At 37.3% G+C, this 23,209-nt stretch overlaps 1 long non-coding RNA gene across 3 annotated transcripts in view; it reads left to right on the top strand.

The window, feature by feature from the left end:
* LOC102013631 overlaps positions 1–23,209 on the top strand; it is a 46,547-nt gene that overhangs the window by 19,659 nt on the left and 3,679 nt on the right. Inside the window, exons 1-4 of one of the 3 annotated variants that reach the window (XR_261280.2) lie at positions 2,301–2,420; positions 12,943–13,087; positions 14,724–15,404; positions 17,086–17,190. This is a non-coding gene — a long non-coding RNA (uncharacterized LOC102013631). Of the gene's footprint in view, positions 1–2,300; positions 2,421–12,942; positions 13,088–13,434; positions 13,586–14,723; positions 15,405–17,085; positions 17,191–23,209 lie in introns of those variants that run through there. The other 2 variants (XR_261278.1, XR_261279.1) reach the window with 2 other exon arrangements.

Raw genomic sequence — 23,209 nt, 5'->3', positions numbered from 1 at the left:
CCTTTTACTACTGCTCTGATTTTTTTTATAGTTTCTGAACTTTTAAAAGTCATATTAATCTTGATGGATAGTGTCCCAGCCCAGGATCATTTGATTGCAAGGAGCAGAAACCCACTCTAGCCAGATTAAATCAGGGAACTTGCTGTAAAGAAACAAGAAACGTGAAGGAACACACGTGCATGAAATAACAACCAGCCTGCATGGAAATTGGAAAGTTTTTAGGTAGGTTTTCCTTTCTATAAGTGTTTAGAGTCTCTTATATCTAACTCCTGTGTAAGATTTATATTTCCTAAGAAAATTGAAGAAGAGCTAAATAGATAAAAAGACATATTATGTTTTTGGATCTATATTTAATATTGCTAAAATAGGGGTAATAGGCCAAGTTGATTGAGAGCTTCAAAATGATCTCTATCAGAAGTTCAGGTATTTAGGTTTTTATGGACAGAAATTGAAAAGCCAGCCCTAAAATTCATATAGATATCCCAGAGATGCAGAATAGTCAAGATAATCTTAAAAAAATGAAAAATTAGAGAACTCACTCTCTCATTTCAAAACTTACTACAAAGCCATAAAAATCTACACAGTGACTCTGGCACGAGGCAGACATACAGAGCAATGGACTATAATTTGAGAATTCAGAAATTAAACATATGTCCTTATGTATGGTAGATTGTTTTTGTCAAGGATGCCCAAAGGTTCAAAGAGAAATGTACAAAAGAATGGTCATGGGCTGGGGAGGTGGCTCAGTGGTAGAGTCCTTGCTTTGCATGTGCAAGGCCCTGGGTTCAAACCCCAGCATCACAAATAAAGGTCTTTTCAACTAATGGTGCATGTGCACTTGGCTATCCACATGCAGAATAATAAAGCTGGAGGAGAACCTCACACTGCATACAAAAATTAACTAAAATGGATGAAAGGCATAAATATTAAACGTAAAATTATAAAATTCATAAAGGTAAAATAGATCTAAATCTTCATGAGATTGAATTACAGAATGATTTCTTAAACATGACACCAAAGGTACAGGTGATAAAAGACATAATAACTTGTAATAAATAATAAATGGCATCAAAACTAAAAACATTGCGTTCTTTCAGTTTGGATCCTTCAGGTTGAATCCACAGTCTAACACATGCTAGGCGCATGCTGTACCACAGAACTACACCCCTAACCCCTAAAATGTTTGTGCATCAGAGGACAGCAGCAAAAAGTGAAAAGAATGAGAGAAATTATTTGTAAATCATTTATCTGGTAAGGGTCCAGAGCATATTAAGAATTCGTACAACTAAATAAGTAAAGAAGAAAATCCCTCAAAAACAACACAATTTTAAAATGAGCAAAGATATTCATAGGCATTTCTGTGAAGAAGACGTGCAAATAACCAGGAAGCAGATGAAAGATGCCTAACGTCATGAGGAAGCAGGGAGGTGGAAGTCAAAACCATAGGGAAACACCACTTACACCAGGGGTAAGCTACTACTAGGACAGCGATCATCAAAGGGAGACACGATTTCAGTCTTGGCTGGGATATGGAGAGTGGAACCTCCGAATGGTGCCAGTGGGAAGGCGAAATGGCACAGCCGTTTTTGATAAGTCTGGCACAGTTGCATGTTTTCATGTGCATGAAGTTTCAGAGTAGGAAAACTGTAAAGAAAAAATGGTGCTATATTAAAACACACATCAACAAAAGTCAGAAAAACAAACCGGGCTTGACAGCATGTTAGGATCACATTTGTGGCGTGCTCTAGGTCTCCCATCTGTAGGGCCGTGAAGGACTAGCTCTCCCTCACAATCAGGGGCTGCAAGTCTTTGGAGTGTGCCGGAATCCCGGGGAAGCTGAAGCCTGTGGATGAGGTGTCTCCTCATTTGGAGACATCGAGGACCTGTCTAAAGTAGGGAAATATCAAATGACAAAGGAAGTACCTGAACAGGGAAATATGTAGTTGAATTTGACATGCTGGGTTTCTACCAAAGCTTTTGCTGTGTGTGTGTGTGTGTGTGTGTGTGTTTTGGAGGTGGTCTTGCTATGCAACTCAGGCTGGCTTTGAAGTCACTATGCAGCCCAGGCCTCAAACTCATGGTGATCCTCCCGCCTCAGCCTCCTAAATGCTGGGATTACAGACCTGTGCCACCACACCTGTAGTGTGTGATTTTTTTTTTAATGTGAAGTTTGGCTCATGACAGCCTTCACCAGATTTTTCATTAGATTGTGACATCATGTTGATCAAGAATATCGATCACTGCTCCTGTTCGTGTTCTCTTGCGTGTTTCCTCTAAGAGAGTATCCAGCAGCAGATACCGGCTCTCATGGGATTACTTGAAGGACTTTCGATTATGCAGGGAAAGCCTTTTTCAGAAGTATGGATATCTCCTTGGAGCTCACTTTCCTTATATCCCTGGACAGTATAAACCCGGTTCAGGTAGGCCCGATTTTATTCTATGTTTGCAGTTTTGCTTGGCTCCGTTGGTGTTAGCAAACAGAATGTGGGCACCATTGGCTTTGACAGAGACATTTAAAGTGATGTCTACATAATTTTTCAGAATATAAGAAATTGCTTAGTAGCTCTAAGCATTGGATTTTAGATGACATTAAGCACATATGCAACAGACAAATTAGAAAAGTATTACTGTGCTTCTGCTTTTTTATTTTAAAAATAAAAGGTCGAAAACATTAACAGACAACCTTTTACAAAATAGCAAAAGAACAGTACAGACAATACAGAGTTACAAACAAAGTGGTAGGAAATTAACAATGCTTGTTGTATTACATATTGATATCTTCAAAGTAGTTTCTCATGAAAACAGATAGAGACATGCAATATTGATCAATCATGGACTCATTGACAGTTTCTTTCAGCAAAGAAATAGAAGAGAGTAGAACAACTATGTTAACTATCCTGTATATACATACATACAAAATTTCTCCTTCTTTCCCTTCTCTTTTCCCATATCCCAGTTGCCCTTTACCCTTGAGTGTTTTCCTATCATTTCGTAATGTCTATCATACCTCCTAGTTTAAATGAACTCTTTTAAGTTTTACACTAGTGAAACAATGTGGTGCTTTGTGCTTCTGCTTCTATTGTATACATTATACACACATAACACATTGTATACATTATACACACACACACACACATATAGCATATTTTCTTATTTTATTAGTACCTGGTTGTAATTCATGCAGTTTACAATCATCTTGGGGAATGGTTACATGTACATATTACAGCTTATTTTTCATCTCCTTCTTCTCCCCCCGCCCCCCTCTCCTCTGATTCCCCAATCACCTTTTTCATACCTATTGATACTATGTCTTAGCACATGCTATGGTGTGTAATATTTATGCTGAGTAGGGTTATTAGGGTCCTATACATGGCATATCTTTATTCTCATTTGCCCTTTCCCCTTTCTCCTCTGTTTTCTTGTACCATTTGCCTGTTGTGTGAAATCTGTCTGCTTGTCCCTTTCTACCTGTTTTTTTTCATTTTCTTTGTTTGTACTTTGCGTCACTCAAATGAAGTATACAAGCTTGTGTGTCTGATTTACTTCACTCAACATTGTGTTTTCCAGGTGCATCTGTTTGCCTACAAATGCCTCAAATTTGTCATTCTTCACAGCTGAGCAGTATTCCATTATGCATAGATACTGCATTTTGTTTATCCAGTCATCTGTTCATGGGTATATAGGCCACTTCTAGGATTTACCTATTATGAATTGTGCTGCTATAAACATTGCCATGCAAATATTGCTGTACTGAGATGTCTTCACTTCTCTGGGGAAGTTACCTAGCAGGGAGATAGCCGGGTCATATGGAATTTCTAATTTCAGTTCTTTGAGAGATCTCTATACTGACTTCCACAGTGGCTGTACTTGTTTGCATTCTCACCAACAATGTAGGAGAATTCTTTTTTCACCATGATCATGCCAGCGTTTGATTTCCTCATGACTGCCATTCTTTCTGAAGTAAGATGGACTCTTAGAGTTATTTTAATTTGCATTTCTCTAATGGTCAGAAATGAACATTTTTCATATATTTGAACATTTTTTCATATATTTGTTGGCCATTTATATTTCTTTTTTTGGTGAAGTATCTGTTCATTTCTCTAGGCCATTTCTTCACTGGGTCTTTAATTTTAAGATGTTTACCTTTTTTGAGTTCTTTATATATTCTAGGTATTAGTCCTCTATCTGATGAGTAGCTGGCAAATATTTTTCCCATTCTGTAGGTTGTCTCTTTACTCAGTGAATCTTTTGCTGTGTAGAAGCTTCTTAGTCTGATGCAATCCCATCTGTTGATTCTTGCTGCTGTTTCCTGTATAATTGAGGTTCTGTTTAGAAAATCCTTTCCAACTCTTTGTATCTTCAAGTAGTTTACCTATTTTGTCTTCTAGGATATTTAATGTTTCTGTTTTAATGTTCAGACCTTTGATCCATTTTGATTCGAATTAAGTGTTTGGTGAGAGATAACAGTCCAGTTTCACTTTTTCTACAAGCAGATGACCAGTTTCCCCAGCATCACATGTTGAATAGACTCTTCCTTCAATATGCTTTTGGACCCTTTGTCAAAGATCAAATGGCTGAATGTGTTTAGGGAAGTTTCTGTACCCTCAGTTCTGTTCCATTGATCCATGTGTGATTTTATTCCATCACCATTCCACTTTTATCACTATTGCTTTGTAGTGTAGTTTAAAGTCTGATATTGCTGTGCCACCTGCTTTGCTCTTGTTGCCCAAAATTAATTCTGTTACTCAGGATCTCTTCTGGTTTCATATGAAATGTGGGATTGTTTTCTCTAGAACTGAAAAGCATGCTGTTGGTATTTTGATTGGGATTGCACTGAATCTGTATAGCAATTTGGTAAATATGGCCATTTTGACTATGTTGGTTCTGCCTATCCAGGAGCAAGGGCCATCTTTTCATTTTTTGATGTCCTCTTCAATCCCCTTCTTCAGAGGACTGTGGCTTTCTTTGTGAAGATCTTTCACTTCTTTGGTTAGGTTAATTCCTAAGTATTTTATTTTTCTTGAAGCAACTACAAATTGTATTGCTTTCATAATTTCTTTCTCATTCTGTTCATTGTTGGTATACACAAATGCTAATGATTTTTGTGTACTAGTCTTGTATCCTGCTAATTTGTTGAGATTAGTTATTAATTTTAAGAGTTACTTGGTGGGGTTCTTTGGGTTTCCCATATAGAGTATCAAATCACTTGCAAATAATGATAATTTGAGTTCTTCCTTTCCTATATATATCGCTTTTATATCTTTCTCTTGCCTAATTGCTCTTGGTAATATTTCAAGTATTATAAATAGCAGAGGTGATGGTGGACATCCTTGTCCTATTCCTGATTTTGGGAGGAATGCTTTTAGTTTTTTCCCATTTACTAGGATACCGGCAATTTGCTTGTCATAGATAGCTTTTATTATACTCAGGTATAGTCCTTCTATGCCTGTTTTCTTCAGGGTTTTTATTATGAAGGGGTGTTGGATTTTGTTGAAACCCTCTTCTGTATCTATTGATATGATCATGTGGTATTTGACCTTGCTTCTGTTTATATGATGTATTGCATTTATTGACTTATGTACATTGAACCATCCTTGCCTCTGTGGGATGAAACTGACTTGATCATCATGTATCAGTTTTTTGATAATATGGTGTATTCTATTTGCCAATATCTTGTTGAGGACTTTAGCATCTATATTCATTAAAGATGTTGGCCTATAGTTTTTCTTTTTTAGGTGAATGTTTATCCAGTTTTGAGATCAGGGTGATAGTAGCTTCCATAAATGATTTTGGGAGCACTTCATCGTTTTTAATTTCTTTGAGCAGTTTTAGGAGTATTGGTGATATAATGTTCTTAAAGATTTTGTAGAATTCAGGTGTTAATCCATCAGGTCCTGGGCTTTTTTTTAGTTGGTATATTCTTTATTATTAACTCAATTTCATTGCTTATAATTGGATTGTTAAGTATACTTATGTCTTCTTGGGTTAGTTTTGGTAGTTTGTATTTTTCTAGGAATCTGCCCATTTCTTCAAAAATTGCTAATTTGTTGGATTGTAATTTTTTGAAGTTGCTACTGTCTTTTGGATTTGGACAGTGCTGTGATTTCACCTTTGTCATTTCTAATTGCATTTACGTATTCTTTTCTCTTTCTCTTGCTGGGTCTTGCTAAGAGCTTATCTATTTTATTCTTTCAAAAAACCACCTTTTTGCTTCATTGATTTGTTTACTTTTTTAAGCCTAAATTGCATTAATTTCCACTCTCATCTGTATAATTTCTCTCCTTATTTTTGGTTTGGGGCTGGTTTGCTATTGTTTTTCAAGTATCTTGAGATTTCTCATTAGGTTATTTATTTTGACTTGCTCTGTTTTCCTAATGTGTGCATTAATTGCAATGAATCTTCCTCTTAGAACTGCTTTCAAAATGTCCCAAAGGTTTTGCTGAGTTGTAGAGTTGTGGTCATTAACTTCCAGAAGTTTTAAAATTTCTTCTTTTATTTCTTCTGTGAGCCATTGGTTGTTTAGGAATATGTTGAGAATTTTCCAGGAGATTTTGCATTTTCCAAATTTTCTTCTGTCATTGATTTCTATTTTCATTGCACAGTGGTCAGGTAGTATGCATGAGGTAATCTCGGTACTTTTACATTTACATAGGCAGGCTTTGTGGACTAGTGTGTGGCTATTTGTAGAAGGTACAATGTGCTGCTAAAAAGAATGTATAATCTGTTGTAGATGAGTAGAATACTCTGTATATCTCTATTAAGTCCATATGTTCAAGGGTGTGGTTCAGTGCTGAGATTTATTAGTTATTTGTTTAGTTGATCTGTCTCTTTGAGAAAGTGGGGTGTTAAAATACCCCACTATGATTATGTTAATGTTTATTTTATCTTTTAATTTCAGTAGTGTTTGTTTTATGAAGGTATGTGCTTCAGTATTTGGTGCATATATGTTTATCAGTGTTATCTCCGCTGGTTAGATTGTTCCTTTAACTCGTATGTGGTGACCTTCTCTGTTGCTCCTGATCCATTTTGACTTGAAGTTTACCATGTCTGGTATTAGAATTGCCACCCCTGCTTGTTTTTGGGGTCCTGGTGCATGAAATGTTGCTTTCAATCCTTTAATTTGAAGTTTATGAGTATCTTTTATGGATTAGATAGGTTTCCTTAATGCAACAGATTGTTGAATTCTGATTTTTGATTCAGTCTGCGAGTCTCTTTTGATTGGAGAGTTGAGGCTTTTAACACTGATTGATAATCCTGAGCTATGTTGGCTATTCACTCCCACTGTTCCTTATCTCCTGGCATGTCATTTGTTTTACTTTTTCTTTTTTTTAATTGTTGTTTATATACTGACCTCACTTGTTTCCTCTGTGGGTTTTTTGTTTGTTTGTGTTTTGTTTTGTTTTTGAGACAGAGTCTTGCTATATAGTTCAGGTCAGTTTTGAACTCACTATGTAGTCCAGGCTGGCTTCAAACTTGCAGCAATCTACCTGCCTCAGCCTCCCCAGCCACCATGCCTGGCTTCCTCTGTGTTTTTAGGTGTATTTAATCTTATGTTTCTGTTGAGGATATTTTTGAATACTTTCTTTAGAGCTGTTTTAGCATTGAATTTTCTGAGCTAGTCTTTTTCACGGTAATACCTTGTTTCTCCATCTATTTTGAAGGATAGCTTTACTGGGGAGGTTAATCTGGGTTAGAATTTATTTGTTTTTAAGATTTGAAACACTTTACTCCAAGCTCTTCTGGCCTTGAAGGTTTGTGCTGAGAGGGCTGATTCTAATTGATTTACTTTTATACATAATTTTTTGTTTTCTCTGGCTGCCTTTAAAATTCTAGTGTTTTTTTTCCCTATAAACCTGCAAATTTAATGAGGATATGCTTTGAACTCCTTTCATCATAATTGTTTGGTATTCTATATGCATCAATTATTTTTATTTTGAAATCTTTTCTTATATCTGGAAAATTTTCTTCAGTCATTTCTGAAAGCATGTTGGTGAGTCCATCTGTGTAGTTTTCCAGTTTTTCTCTCACTTCAATTAGGCTTAGATTAGTTTTGTGGTTGTTGCTGTCATTTAGTAGCTGCTGGATAGTCTTCTCTTGTTTTCTTTTTGGGTTCTTTGAACTCTTTATCATAATTCACTATTTTGTCCTCAATATTAGAAATTCTGTCTTCACACTGGTTGTTTCTGCAATGTATGAATTCTATATTATTTTTTATTTTAGGTATTTCTGACTTTTTTTAAAGGATTCCATATCCTTGTTAAATCTGTCATTTGGGTTTTGAACTGTCTTGGTTAGCTCATCTAGGTTTTTACTTATTTCCCTGAAATTCACTATGACCATATTGTCATGCTGTAAACTTTTGATTTATATACTCTTTGAACCCTTCTATTTTCTTCATCTTTTCTAGAATTTTTCATAGATTTCTGCTGTCTGGTATTTATTTTGTTTTCCCTTTGTGGCCCCTTGCTCTTCCTTGGGAGAGGTGGGGAAGGTGTTCAGAGATTTTATATATATATATATGTATATATATATATACATATATATATATAATTTTAATTATATGAGTTCCTTTCTTTTTTTCTCCCTTTGGTGATGGTTTACTGTTTGTTGGACACTAGAGAAGTGAGGCAAGTATGTGGTTATCTGGAGCTTTTTAGTAGAATATTGCCTCTCTGAGTTATTTTCAGCTTTGTGCGTCCAGTTCTAGCATTCTTGCATATGTTGTTTACTTTGATTTCTTCTCTGTCTCTATGTTTTGCCACAAGTATTCCTTGACTTTATAATAGCATCCACATTTTCAATCTTACAGGTTTATCTTTAATAGGATGCTTTAAGATGTAAATACACTTGATGTTAAATTACATAGTATGAGAAAATGGAAAGGGGATGCATTTGGGGGTCAGAAAGACTTATATCATTTTCTCCATTATTGCTATAAATACTATGTCCTTTGGTGTCAACTTTTGCACAACAAACATAACTGTCTTAGTTACTTTTCTCTGGTTGCTGAGACAAAATACCTGATGCTCAAAATTAAGGAAGGAAATGTTTATTTAGCTACAATTTGTGGAGATCTCAGTTCATAATCAGCTGGCTCCAAGGCAGGGTGGCATGGAAGAGGGGCAATGGTTCATGGTGGCAGAGGACAGCAAAAGGAGCAAGAGCAAAAAGGCAGGGACAGTAAGCCTTTTTCCTTCTTTATATTTTATGCAGACTCTTCACCATAGGGTAGGTCCATTACTCCTGCACCATCTCCCTGCCCTCCTCTTTCACAGGCTTAGGATGTTTGCAAAGTGAGGACCTTGGCCCGTTGATGAATCACTCTGTTAAACTTCTAAACTTCTCAAGTTGATACAGTGTATCAACCATTACAATAACTATTCTCTGTACTTCTAATTCTATGTAAATAATAAGGTGTGGTGAGGGATAATTTGTGTGCGTAAGCACAATGCCTAACACAAAGAAGGAAGACACTCCCTGAATAGTGATTTGAATCAGAATTCCTCTTCTGGGGACCATTGCTGCCTTTTCTGTAAGGCTCATCTCACATTGTGTGCCCTCTGTAACACTTCCCTGACTTTTTCCATGTTCTTGACAAGGTAATGGTACTAAGGCCTTTGTGTTTCCTTGGATTTTTTTAGATCTCTGTGGTAGCAGTCATCACACAGTTCAAATAAATTACCAAGAAACTCTGGGTATTGGTTATTTTCATGATGAGTTAGGTGTCACCTCCTTCCTACAAGGTTATTATTTGTAAAAGGTCAGAAGCTTTTAAGGAGATTTATGTGGATCATGAATTGTTGGCTCTCACTGAGAGCTGAGCTTTTCTGTGGCAAAAGCACTATGTGAAAACCAGATATTTTCACCTTAAGATTTCATGTTGTTAGTTGGTTCTACTTACATTATATCCTCAGTAGATCTACACATTGTTATTTCTCTTTTTGAACCACACCTAGTACGTCATATCTATTGCTAAGAATCTGACCTTGTCTCAAGAGGAGGTTAGATTTTCCAGAGCCTCTTTGTCAATTTCTTCTGAAGTTTAACTAAGTGATTCATCAGGAGGCCAAGGTCCTCACTTCCTTCTCTGGAAACTATACATTATACCCTTTCTTTATTACTTGCTTTCTGTCTCCATAGGGAAGATATCTTTTAGTTTCTTTCATAGTAAAAATGTGGGAAATCATTATGTTAAAAAGATATCTGCAGGGTTAGGTACACATTCCATCTACCTCCAATGAATGCATTCACTATGTACTGCAAACACGAACTGATTTAAAAAAAGATTATCTGTCATCTTCATATTTATTGTAGTACTATTCACAGTAGCTAAGATATGGACTCAACGTAAGTGTCCATGAACAGATGAATGGATTAAGAAAATGTGGTAGATATCACAATGGGATATTATTCAGCCATAAAAGGATGAAATCCATTGGAGGGTATTATGTTAAGTAGGCACAGATAGATAAGTGTCTCATGTCACACATATGTGGAAACTAAAATAGTTGATCTCATAGAAGTTCAGAGTAGTATAGTGATTATCAGAATATGGAGAGGGTGGAGGGAGGGGAAGATAGGGAGAAGTTGGTCAATAGTGGAAAGTCACAGTTAGATGGAGTAAATTCTGGTGTTGCCTTGCAGAGCAGCATGACCATAGTAAACAGCAGCATATTGTATATCTCAGATAGCTGTAGGAGCGCGTTACATCTGTTCCCAACACAAAGAAATGATAACATTTTGAGGTGATAGTTATGCTAATTACACTGATTTTATCAGTTCACATTGTATATGTGTATTGAAATATCACTGTACCTCATAAATACATACAGTTATTATGTGTTGATTTAAAGAAACAAACTGTGAAGTGATAGCTTATATTTCTCCACTTCTTCATTTTTCATTTACCAATAGCCCACTGCAAGCTGACCTGTCTCTGCAATGTTAAAATATCTTACTAAAGTGACTAAGGTTCAGTGGAATTCTCCCTCTGCTCTTTTTATACAATGAATATTTTGACATTTCATAATTCTCCTACTGTGGCTTTATAATGTTGGTCTTAGTTGTCTTTCTATTTTTCTGATCTTTTTATACAAGCTTCCTTTAAGAGGACTTCTTTCTCCCATTTATTGATGCTTTCACTTATTTGATGATTTATTCTATGCAGCTTTTTGAGCGCCTAGTGTGTACCAAGCAGTATACTATGTCCTATGGTAATTACAATAAACTACAAAATTGCCTGAGCCTCTGTTTTCCTGTACCTTGATTCTAATTGGGGAGATCTTCTGTAAACAATATATAGATCAACTAAAATGGTTTCAAATTATGATAATTACAATTAGCGCCATAAAGGACTATAGGGTGAAGTGATAGTGAAGGACATGAGGGAACTACTACAGATACAGTGATTATGCAAGGCCTCCTGAGGGAGAAACTGACAGTGGGAAGAACAGGACAACACTTAAGCCGCAGAAATGCCACTTAGATGGTATTTAAAGTCGCAGGAATGGATGAGATCACTGGAGACAGAAAAGAGCAGATGTACTAACATTTTGAGTTAAATAGAACAGAATGGGCCAGAAGAGGAAATAAAAATAGGTAAGAAGACAGGAAGAAGGTGAGATGAATGAACAGAAAAGGAGCAATAAGCCCCCCTAAAGATACATCTTGTGGAAGTAAAAGCTTATGGAAGATGCTGGGGTTATCAGTCCTGCAAACTTAAGTCCTGTTCGTCAACAGAGCAGAGCTAAGAAGCTAATCCAAGAATCTGGCCAGATGTAGAATCTGAGAAGATGTAGACAAAATTTTACAGAATGAAACATAGTACCTAGAAACTGCACTGTAAGCCAGAGGAGCGGCATCAGTCTATGGTGTGAATGTTGGTGACCTGGACTGCCGGAGCTCCACATCCTATAGCCTCAAAATTCACAACATATAATACTTGTGAATACCCTTCTGAGGGAGTAATCTATTAATGCAAAATGCTTCTGTGAGCCAGCTTTCGGGTTCCTAAATAAGCATTAATATGTTGCAAAACCATTTGACAAAGAAGAGAAGCATTTGTGAAGTTTCTGAGTAAAGAATAATTTGGAAATTAAAAAAAAATCCATATTTTAATTTTGGAATCTGTGAATACTTTAGGTTGCATGAGGAATTAAGGTTGAAGACAGAATTAGGCCTGACAATAGAGATTAGAAAGATCTAATAGTGGATTGATTGAAATATGGACCAAAATGTGTCCTATACCAAGTAATGTAAAATAGCAGAACTGCCTTGGAATACTACAGAGGAAGGTATCCAAAGCACAGGAGGATTGGAAAGTTAGACTGGATTTATTATTTGCTCATTTCTTCTACCCTTGGAAGGTCTAGAGGATATGTTTTTCATCACAATCATGAAAAGTAAATTCGTGAGGACACCGTGAATACTCATCCACCTACTTTGTGGCAGATTACTTACCTCAGACCACTTTCAGCACGAGCAAGTGCGGTTCGTTCTTACTTGAGTAATATGTACTTACTCTCAATGTGGGTTTTTCTTTTCCCATATGCAGTGCTTCTTCCCAAACCACCGCTGGAATGCCTACCAACTCACATGGTAGTCCATTTAACATCATTTCTAGCTAAGAAAGTTTTCACAACAAAGCAAGTACAGCAATGGAATTTATTGATCTTATCACATTCCCCACCATCCCAATCAACTGGTAAAATGGCTTTTTGAATAAGAAAAGAGTCTGCGTGCAGGGTGGCTGGCAATACTTTACAGAGATGAGAGAATGTTCTTGAGGCAGTAGTATATGTTCAAAGTCTAGAATCTAACATCTGACACTATTTTACCCATGGTGAGGATTTGTGGGTCAATAATCAAGGAGTAAAAATAACACTATCTTGTGTTGTTATTTCCCCAAGTGGTCCACAACTAATGTTTTTCTCCCTGATTTAGGTTCTACCAGCCCAGATGTCTTCATTCCAAAGAGAAGAATGCTTTTACTAGAGGGATTGGACAAGTATTTCACTGAACTGGAGGTTGGGGTGGCTGCTCGGGCACTTTGGGCTCCACATACCTGTGAATCAATACAAAGAAGGAGGTTAATGTACTGGCTGTGATGCTCACTTCTTACTGCTCTTTTACATTTTGCGATGTATGGTGATTAGGGGAAAACTGTATATCCTTAACTTCATGTGCAAATGGAACAGCTATTATAAATAATGGGAAGCTTGCAACTGCTATGTTACCTTAAAAAAGGTGTATCACCATTGCCTTCAAAGAATTTCTTAGTGCAATTTTTTCCTAGCTGTTTAACAGGCAAGGCCTTACCATTTTGTGAGCCTGACTCCGGCTATGTAAGCTCACGCCATGCAATCCTCTTAGCTCCCCCTGCTCCCATAGTGTTGCTAACTAGCCTAGGGTTCTTTTGCTCCATTCAGATGGAAATCGTGATCTGCAAAGTGCAGCTCTGCTGGCAGTTTCCATGTCACCGGATGATATTGGATTATGTTGGATGTGGATAATGCTGGTTGACACAACCAGCTGCCGGTCACTGCTGCTAGTGCTGCTGACTTCCAAGGCTGACTTGCCAGATACTGTAGGTCCATAGGTTGACTCTATTGGGTGCTGGTCTCTGCTGCTGGTCTTTGTTGGCTGCTGGCCTCTGGAGATTTTCATTGCTCACAGCTCTTAGTGTTTATTGCTCTTTCCTTTTGAGGCAACTGCTCTGTCCACATTACTTAACATAAAAATTCTGAGAAATAATGTATGAGCAGGTTACAGGATGACCAAAGTAAGTTTATTTTAACAGGACCTGTTCTGCAGCACAGAAAGGTCAATACACAGAACGGGAGCTCTCCTGGGCCAAACCTGAGAAGTGGCTGGGGAATCCTGCTTGTATAGCAGCTGCAGGCTGACATGGGTGACTGGCAGGGCTGAAACCAGGGGATCTTGTGGAAGGCCAGCTGCGATGGCGTGTATGCAAATAAGAGGTCCAGCTCCCTCACTCCCTGACCTTGGCCACTCCAGGGTGCCCCTCTTTTTTCAAAAAGTCAACCTAGCACCTGAAGTGGCCAGAGCAGGGCAGGAACTCCATGCTGACATCTGGCTCTACTCACGCCAGAATAAGGAGTGGCAGCTAGGTAGCCAAGGTGGACACTGAAGCAAGTTGTTCCAGTCCACTACCGTGTGAGGTGAGGGGAAGCAAAAGGAAGTGAGGGGGAGGGGCAAGACAGCTGCTGGCCAAGCCACGCCCATCCCCAGGTGCGGGTGGGGAATAGTAGAGTCATCTATCTCAGTGGGACTTTATTTCCCTCTCAAACATCTTCCAGTTATTTCAAAGCGCAGCGCCATGACTCTGGAATTTCACATGTGTTCTTCCACTGTGCATAGCTCTTGACTGCCAGCCATTAGGGAAACGCAGCTCCTGGCAAAGAGCTTTCTTTGAGAGCATTGCTTTGCTGAGAATTACTGCCCCTACTGCTGTTCCCCAAAGATGTATCTGTGGTTGTGTTGGGGGAAGGGAGAATACCCTCTCTCCTTCTGTATGGAGTGTGGCCACACAGGTAAAAAGTAGCTCTGCTATGTTCAGAGCCTCCTTCACGATGCCCTTCCTTTGCTTTTGTCCTGATTTTGCTCTCAGATGAACCTGAGCCCATCCACCTGTAGAGAGGTGGAGAGAAAGGACACAGCATCCTGGTCATCGTCCTCAGCTTTTTCTCTGTTTTACTCCATAGATGACTCCGACTGCTGTACCTCCCCTTAGAAGAAAAAAATTCCAAATCCAGACCAAACCAACAGATCAACCCACAGAAAGAACAAAGAAAGGAAGAACAAAGACCAATATAAACTATAAAGATTGATATTTGAATGCTGCCTACTTACCAAAAGATTTGATTCTTCTGATATACTTACTTAAATCATCCTACAGTAGTTAAGTGTTCAGTGTGCATAAAGAATCACCATTCAGCTTTCATCTATTGTAACCAGTTGAACTCCCATCATTTTGTAATCTCTCTCTGCCTTACATATTCCAGATACATATTTGTTTTACAACTAGAACCATATTATAATATATTCTTTAGAGGATGAGTATAAATACCAGAAATTCCCATATATACAGGCTCCTAGAGAAAGAAGTAAGCCTTTCCTGTTGAAGATCAGTTTATCTTTGTTTTGAATGTTTAAAAGTATAAGAGAAACATGTCTGAAATTCTTGCTGAGGGCCTGGGGTTATAAATTATACTATGTCTTTTTTTCTGGCTTAGAAGAACTGTGGTAAATGGAGTGAATTCTGAGGTCAGCATGAGCTCTGAAGTCAGGAACATCTGAATTCCAGCTTCCCTGCTTTGTCATGTTGTCTTGAGCAAGCCTCAGTTGCCTCCTCTGTAAACGGAATATATTTCCCGGTGTTCAAGGTAGGATTAAATGAGCTGATGTAAAGTGCCTCACACCTAGGTGGGACTTCCACAGATGTTGCTTCTTCCTACCCACTGCCTTTTCTTCCAGCATTATCTCATTCTTCCGTGAATCATTGCTATATTGAATTTTAGAGCTGAAAGAAATAGGTCTCAATTCTCATTACCATGACGACAGAATCAGAGAAGTGAAAAAATTGCCTCCTTAAACAGTGAGCAACCGTTAACAAAGTAGCACCTTTTTAATTGGTGGCAAGTATGTGATTTCTTTCCTTCTTTTCCTCCTTTTGCCGGTTTCCCTAATCCTATTTGTTTATCCTAAAAGAACCAAAGGAGATGTTGATTAGCGATTTTCTTACCATGAAAATGTTGACAAGGATATCTGTGACTTTTATATCTCCTATCTTGCTGTCTACAGTGTATCTGGGAAGAGAGCTGAGATTTCTGTTATTACCTGAAATTAGCTCTTTTCCTAATCAGTATGCATGTATATGTCAAATGTCTTTAAGTCATAACTATATTTCATATACAAATTTTCAGTGAATGACATGGCCATCTAGTTTTTCCTTTACCCTCTAACTAGGATAATTTCCAACAAGAGTTTTGAAAATGAAAAATATGCCTATATTAATGGAAAAGTACTGTTTTGAAATTCTTAAAATTGATTCAATTAACTTCTATGATAATACATTTCACTTTCTCATAGTTTTTGTGGTCTTAGTTACCAATCTAACCTACTGAGATTTGAACCTGTTGGCCTTCTGCCATAGATATAGACAATAGTTAATCATTGTCATTAATTAATCATATCCTCATTATTCTAATTACATGCCTTACTGAAGAAAGACTGCTATATTTTCTTTAAAATAAATAAAACCTTGGGGCTAGGGATTTAGCTCAGCGGCAAAGCGCCTGCCTGGCAAGCGCAAGGTTGTGAGTTCCGTTCCCGGTACCGGAGAAAAAACAAAAAACAAAAAACAAACAAACAAAAAAAAATAAAATAAATAAAACCCTGTCTTTTTAATAATATCACTCAGTAAAAACCATTTAAAAACAATATTTTCTGCATAAAATTTATTTTTAAACAGTTACTTTGAAAGCCTGAATCTTGAAAAGCAGTTTGGCACAGATCCGTAAAGAAATTATTTACTGAAAATGCCTTACTAGAGAAAAGAACTAGTGGTATAGAAACATGTCACCAGTAAAATTATTTCCCTCTTATTGATAAAAGACCACTTCAGACAGGGAAATCATGTTGCTTGCATGCAAATAGGAAATGGCAAAATGCTTTTTTTGGCTCTTGGTAAGGTACTTGGAGCAGAAAATAATTTCTCTCGTGCAATTATAGAGAGCAATTTATTAGATAAGAAAGAAGACAGATAAAGTGCTAAGAATGAAACTGAAGCAGACAGCTAGCTGCTCACCTAATATCCATTGCTGCCTTTTCCCTTGGTATGACAAAGCCCAGTTTTCAAGGAGGCAATAACGTACTCAGATTAAAAAATATTACATTTCCAAGTCTCCCTTACAAATGCAATTGGATGAGTGATACCATTTGGGTTAATGATAAAAAAATGAAAGTTTAAGGTTAGAACTTCACTTTTTAAAAGTTGACAATCTATTGCTTGTATACTTTTCTGATGTATGCACTTCCTAATTTTTCCTGCATGCGACTTGATAGGCATGATGGATGGAGGTCGATTTATCTTGCAGCAGTGGGGAAAAGCCAAGAGAATCACAAATATTTCAGCCCAGACTTCCAACTTGTCATTGTTTCTTTGATGAGGTCAGTATTGTTGATAGTTGGTTGCTTATGAGACTGTATCAAAGATATTTAAACAAATTAATCATTGAACTTTCTAACAGGTAGGATCTGTACATTTTGGCAGGCTAGTGTTTCTATTGAAAAAACAGATACATTGCAACTATATTTTTAAAGGTATCAGAGAGCTGTAAAACCAAGTGAATGATCCTAACATTCCAGAGAGAGAAGAACCATCCTCAGGTAGGTAGGTGAACTACAGTCATTGATCGCCTAGAGGAGATTGCTTAGGCAGAAGGATCCTACTGAGAAGACACAAATAAAGTTTTTAGTGTTCATGCAGGGATAGAGTGACTAAAGGAAGCCTTGCAGCACTTCAAATGCATGTCTGGTTTTTCTCACAGGACACTAGTCATGTTTTGGGTCTGCACAGGCAACTGAGGAGTTAAACTGAAAGTTTCTAAAAAGCAGAGCAAAATCTTTCTGTGGTGATACTTAGGAACAGGAGGGAGTCTTGCCTTAAAGACAGAGCCAACCTCTCCTTCATGACATTTGTTAGGCTTTAAAATCTAGGAAACAGAAGGCTGAAGGCTGAGAATATTGGAAGGACGGAGGTGGATCTTCCAGTTTCTCAGAGTTAAGAGCAGGAAACTTGCCAGGATCTCAATATAAAGTTCAAGGAAGCTCGAGGAAATAGGGTGATTCAGAGATACACTGGAGTCTTAATAAAACTGAAACAGGCCTAACTCAGCTCAGTACTTGACTAGGGTAATCAGTCTCTCACCTTACATGCTAGCAGAGGACAGGAAAAACTTCTTTGTGATAGATAATATTATCCAGATATTTGGATATATTTTTTAGTACACAGAGTATAATATACAATCAAAAACTACTAGACATGCAATGAGGCAAGACAAAAATGCTTCTTAGTGAAGAGAAAAAAGATCATTGAGGTAGGCCACACATCGTCTAGATATTAGGAGTTTTCAGATAAGGAACTTAAAATAACTTTGGCTAATATGTTTAAGAAAATAAAGATATGGAAATGATAGAAAAGTTAACCAGAGAATTTGAATCTATAAAAAAAGAGGCAGAAATATACAACTAAAAATAAAATACTTGAAATTAGGAATAGATAAAGAAATACAAATGGCAAATAAGTACATGAGAAAATGTTCAACATCATTAGTCATTCAAGAAATGCAAATTAAAACAACATTGAGATTTCATCTCACCCCAGTAAGAATGGCTAGCATTAAGAAATCGACCAATAACAAATGCTGGTGAGCCTGTGGAGAAATAGAAACTCTTCTGTACTGCTGGTTGGATGCAGACTGGTGAAACCACTGTGGAAATCAGTTTGGTGATTCCTCAGAAAACTAGGTCTAGAGGTCCCATTCAACCCAGCTATTCCCCTTCTGGGTATTTTCCCAGAAGATCTAAAACATCATATCACAGCGATATATGTGCATCCATGTTTATAACAGCACAATTTGTAATAGCTAAATTGTGGAAGCAACCCAAATTTCTATCCACTGAAGAATGGATAAAAAAATTGTGGTGTTTTTATGTAATGGAATATTACTCAGCTATAAAGAAAGATAAACTCGAGGGTTTTACAGGTAAATGGTCACAACTAGAGACCATACTCATAAATGAAATACATCAAACCTCCCTGTGTAAGCAATGTATTGTCTCACTAGTATAAGAACCTGAAAGAGTGAATAAAAATTAAGAGGTATGATAGACATTGTGAAACAAAAAGAAACTGCTCAGAAGTAAAGAGCAACTTGAATGAGGGAAAAGAGAAAAGAAAGAAGGTGAAATTATGTATATATGTATATACAGGATAGCTAACATAGTTGTACTACTGACTTCTATCACTTTACTGAAAGGAACAGTTAAAGATTAATTATTTGATCAATCTTGCATGTCTCTATTTGTTTTCCTGAGAAACCACTTTGAAGATATCAGTATGTAATACAACAACCATTGTTAATTTCCTACCACTTTGTCTGTAATTCAGTATTGCTTGTATTGTTCTTATGCTATTTTGTAAATAGATGTCTTTGTTAATATGTTTTCCTTCTTTTATTTTTAAAATAAATTTAAAAAAGGAACATTTGGGTGAAATGGATACACTATTTTTTTTGCAATGAACCAAAGCTGACAAAGGAGAAATAAAACACTTAAATATTATCTTTTTAAAAAAGTGTCCATTAGAAACAAACTTTTCCATAATGAAAAATTCCACATTTGACAGATACACAAGTGAACTCTCATAAACATTTATATAAGAAGTAAAACAAATGCTTCCAAAATAATACTTTACTTTTTATGAGGCTAGCATAACCTTGACTTTTTTTTTTTTTTTTTTGTACTAGAAATCAAGCTCAGGACCTTGCACTTGCCCAGCAGGAGCTGTGCCACTGAGCTATATCCCCAGCCCATAACCTTGATTTTTTAAGCTAGCAAGGAAATTACAAAAACAAAAAGTAAACAAAAGGAAAGGAAGAAAGAAAAAAATGTAAGGAAATAAACTATAGCTACAGTCTTATAAAAGTGAGTGCATTTAAAAAGTGAAATCTAGCCTACACTGCAAATCCTGGCAACCAGCCCAGGAAAAATCCAGGACTCGGCAACCAGCTCCAATGGAGGAATCTAGGTGCCTGGCCCCTCCCCCTACACAGCAGGGCCAGGCCACCCAGGAAATGCCAGCCACACAGTAAGACCTTGACTAGGGCACACACAATGGACAGGGAAGACTAGTGAGATGGAAAAGTCCAAAATACAAGCCAACAGGTAGTAAGTTAGGTGAGCCAGTGTTGTGCATAGGGACAAAGACACATGGAATAGAAGCTGGTGGGTGGGATCATTCCTGCCTTCTTAAATATAACTTTACTTTATTTTATCTTGGTTTTTTATTTTACTTTCTTTTCCCTTTCATCTTTTCTTTTTTCTCAATTTCTTTCTCTTCTTTCTTTTAATTTTTTCTCTCTTTTCTAAATGGTTAGGCAGAACTTCAGCCACAAAAAACTAATCCCATCACCCAAACCCAGAGACCAAGTTCAGATAATGCCTTAAATACTCCTTCATATTTTCTTTTCTACCTCCTTCTTTAGTTTTCCAAACCTTGCATGACCATCTTCTGTCCTCCAGCCTTACTTCTACTTTCTTTCCAGTTATCTTTGTTTTATAAACCATCCTCCATAAATTTCCCCACCACAGGGTAGACCCACTCTACCAAGGGGCTAATATTTTGCATACAGACTCCTAATTTATGATTGGTTCTGTTATATAATGATAGACTTTGCTCCTATGATCTAAAGTACAAAATCAATAGTTACCACAATTTATCAGTTTCTAAATTGTGCTTTATGCTATTGTTATTGCTAACTGTACTACTTTAGCTAGGATATACTATCTGTTATAATCAGTTGTTCTCTCTTGGGAAACTTTGGGGTAATAACCTCACAACAGCTCAACATCAAGGGACTGGGGATCAAGCCAAACAGATATCAACAGCTCACTCATAATTAACTTGGAAAGTAAGATCTTAGGATAGGACAGACACAAACCAAGAATCTCCTACACATGGAAGACATTTCTGAAAACAGACTTTGCCTAGAGAGGCCTTGGTATTAGTGATATAATCACCTACTAAAAAACTCACCAGGATCACTACAGAAAACAAAATTAAAAAATTTTTGAAACAGAAATGACGAAGAAGCAAAATGTAGTCTTAGACCTCCAACCCACCTAGAAAAACTCCAGAAGACATCCACAGGAAGATATTGGAAAACACATACCTGAAATTTCTGAAATAATAGCAACTGAAGTAAAGAAACAACTCCATCAGGCTATAAAGGAAATCAGATCAGAAAAAAATCTCTCAGGTAAAAAAGAGAATTAACAACCATAATGAAGGAATTGTTCAGCATGTCTAAAGAAGACATAGATAAAAACAGTAGAAGAGCATAGGAAAATGATAGAAATCTCGAATGAACAATATAGGAAAGAATTAGAATGCATGAAACAGATTTAAAGAGATATCCAGGAAATTAAAAATTCCACTGAAAGTTGGCAAAACCACTTGCATGAAACTGGAGATAGATTCTGAGACCTTGAAGACAGGATTGCAGCTACTGACTGCAAAAGGAAAGAGCTCTTAAAAATAATAAGTAACGAGAAAATAACAATTCAACAGCTGCAAGACAACAGAAAGAAAAACAATATAAGACAGATAAATGTCAATGAAAAAGCAGGAGTCAACAGAAATGACACAAAAAGTCTATTTGCAGAAGTAATAGCAGAAAATTTCCAAAGCATGGGAGCAAAATCTTGCATATGGATAAGTGAGGCATATAGAATTCCAAATAGCCATAACCAAAATAAATCTACACTCAGACATATAGTGATCAAGATCCCAGAAATTCAGTACAAGAATAGAATATAAAAAGCTGTTAGAGAAAAGAAACAGATCACTTATAAAGGAAAGCCCATTAGAATCATAGCTGACTTCTCAACACAAACCCTCAAGTCAATGAGAGGTTGAAGTATTTAAAGTCCTGAAAGAAAACAACTTCCAACCCAGATTGATGTATCTTTCAAAATTAATGGAGAAATAAGATACTTCCATGACAAAGAAAAACTGAAGAAATTCATGACATACCAAACCAACACTACAAAGAATATTGAATGATATCTGAGATACAGATAAAAATGACCACAATTCCAAGAATAACATCAGAAAGAAACCAGCAGGCAAGGCAAGCAATTAAACAGAGGGGAAAAGTGGGGAAGCAACAGCAGGAAAATAGCATGACAAAGATAAGCCAATACATATTAGCTATAACCATTAATGTAATGGCCTCAATTCACCAATCAAAAGAAACACATTGGCAGAATGGATCAAGAAACAAGATCCAACAATATGCTGCACACGAGAAAGACACTTATTTCAAAAAGAAACTAATAGTGCTTAGCATAGTGGCACACGTCTGTAATCCCAGCACTCTCAGGAGAATAGGAGGATCGTTGTGAATTTGAGGCCAGCCTGGGCTACAAAGTGAGCTCAAGGCCAGCCTGAACTGCATAGCAAGACCTTGTCTCATAAAGACAAGAAAAAAGAGAAAAGAAACTCACAGACTGAAAGTCAAGGGATGGAAAACAATACTCTATGCAACAGGAACCTAGAAAAAAGCAGGTCTAGGTGATTCTGGGGCCAGGTTGGCTCTAGCTGGTGTATCTTGGCTCCAGTACGGCCACTCTAGCCTGTGCAGGGGTGGTGAGATGCTGTGGCAGCAGCATGAGGTGGTGGCAGGAGGCCTGGAGCTCACTGGCAGTGATGCAGCTGCCATGGGGACCCTGTGAAAGTTACTGGGCATGGTCACAGCATTGAGTACAGGGGCAGGTGTGGTCTGCACTCTTTGCCATGATGACCCTGGGGGAAATGCAGAAGCAGGCAATGCTGAAGGAGATGTCCCAGCAGCATCTGCAGCACAGGGACAAGGTGGCATGCCACTAGCTGTTTGTGATGGCTATGCTGCAGGAGTCTAGGACCACACAGGTGAATGTGGCATGGAGGAAGAACGGGATGTATGGTGGCAGGATGTGGGATGCCATCCAGGACTGTGGGCCCAAGGAGCAGTGCCAGGTGAGCCAGACTCATAAACCCCATCCCTGCACCTGGTGCCTGCCTGCTCCCTGCTCCCAGGCAACCCCAAAGCCCATAGGCCTAGCAACCACATTTTAAAAATGTTTTCAAATGAAAAAAAAGAGGGGTAGCTATTCTGTTTACAGACAATGTGAACTTCAAACCAAGAATGATCAAAAGAGATAAAGACAGTTACTACATATGTATTAGGAGAAAACTTCAAGAGGAAGAGATAACAATCATAAATATATATGCACCAAATATGGGAGTACTCAACTATATAAGACAAATATTAATAGACATGAAAAATCAAGCAATAAAATAATTGTAACATGGTAATGTAATACTCCATTGTTACAAAGAGTTCAGCAAAGGAATAACAGAACA

Source organism: Chinchilla lanigera, unplaced genomic scaffold (genome assembly GCF_000276665.1).
Source record: "Chinchilla lanigera isolate Chin_1 unplaced genomic scaffold, ChiLan1.0 scaffold00026, whole genome shotgun sequence".
Classification (NCBI taxonomy): Eukaryota; Metazoa; Chordata; class Mammalia; order Rodentia; family Chinchillidae; genus Chinchilla; species Chinchilla lanigera.
This window is presented reverse-complemented; position numbering and strand designations above follow the sequence as displayed.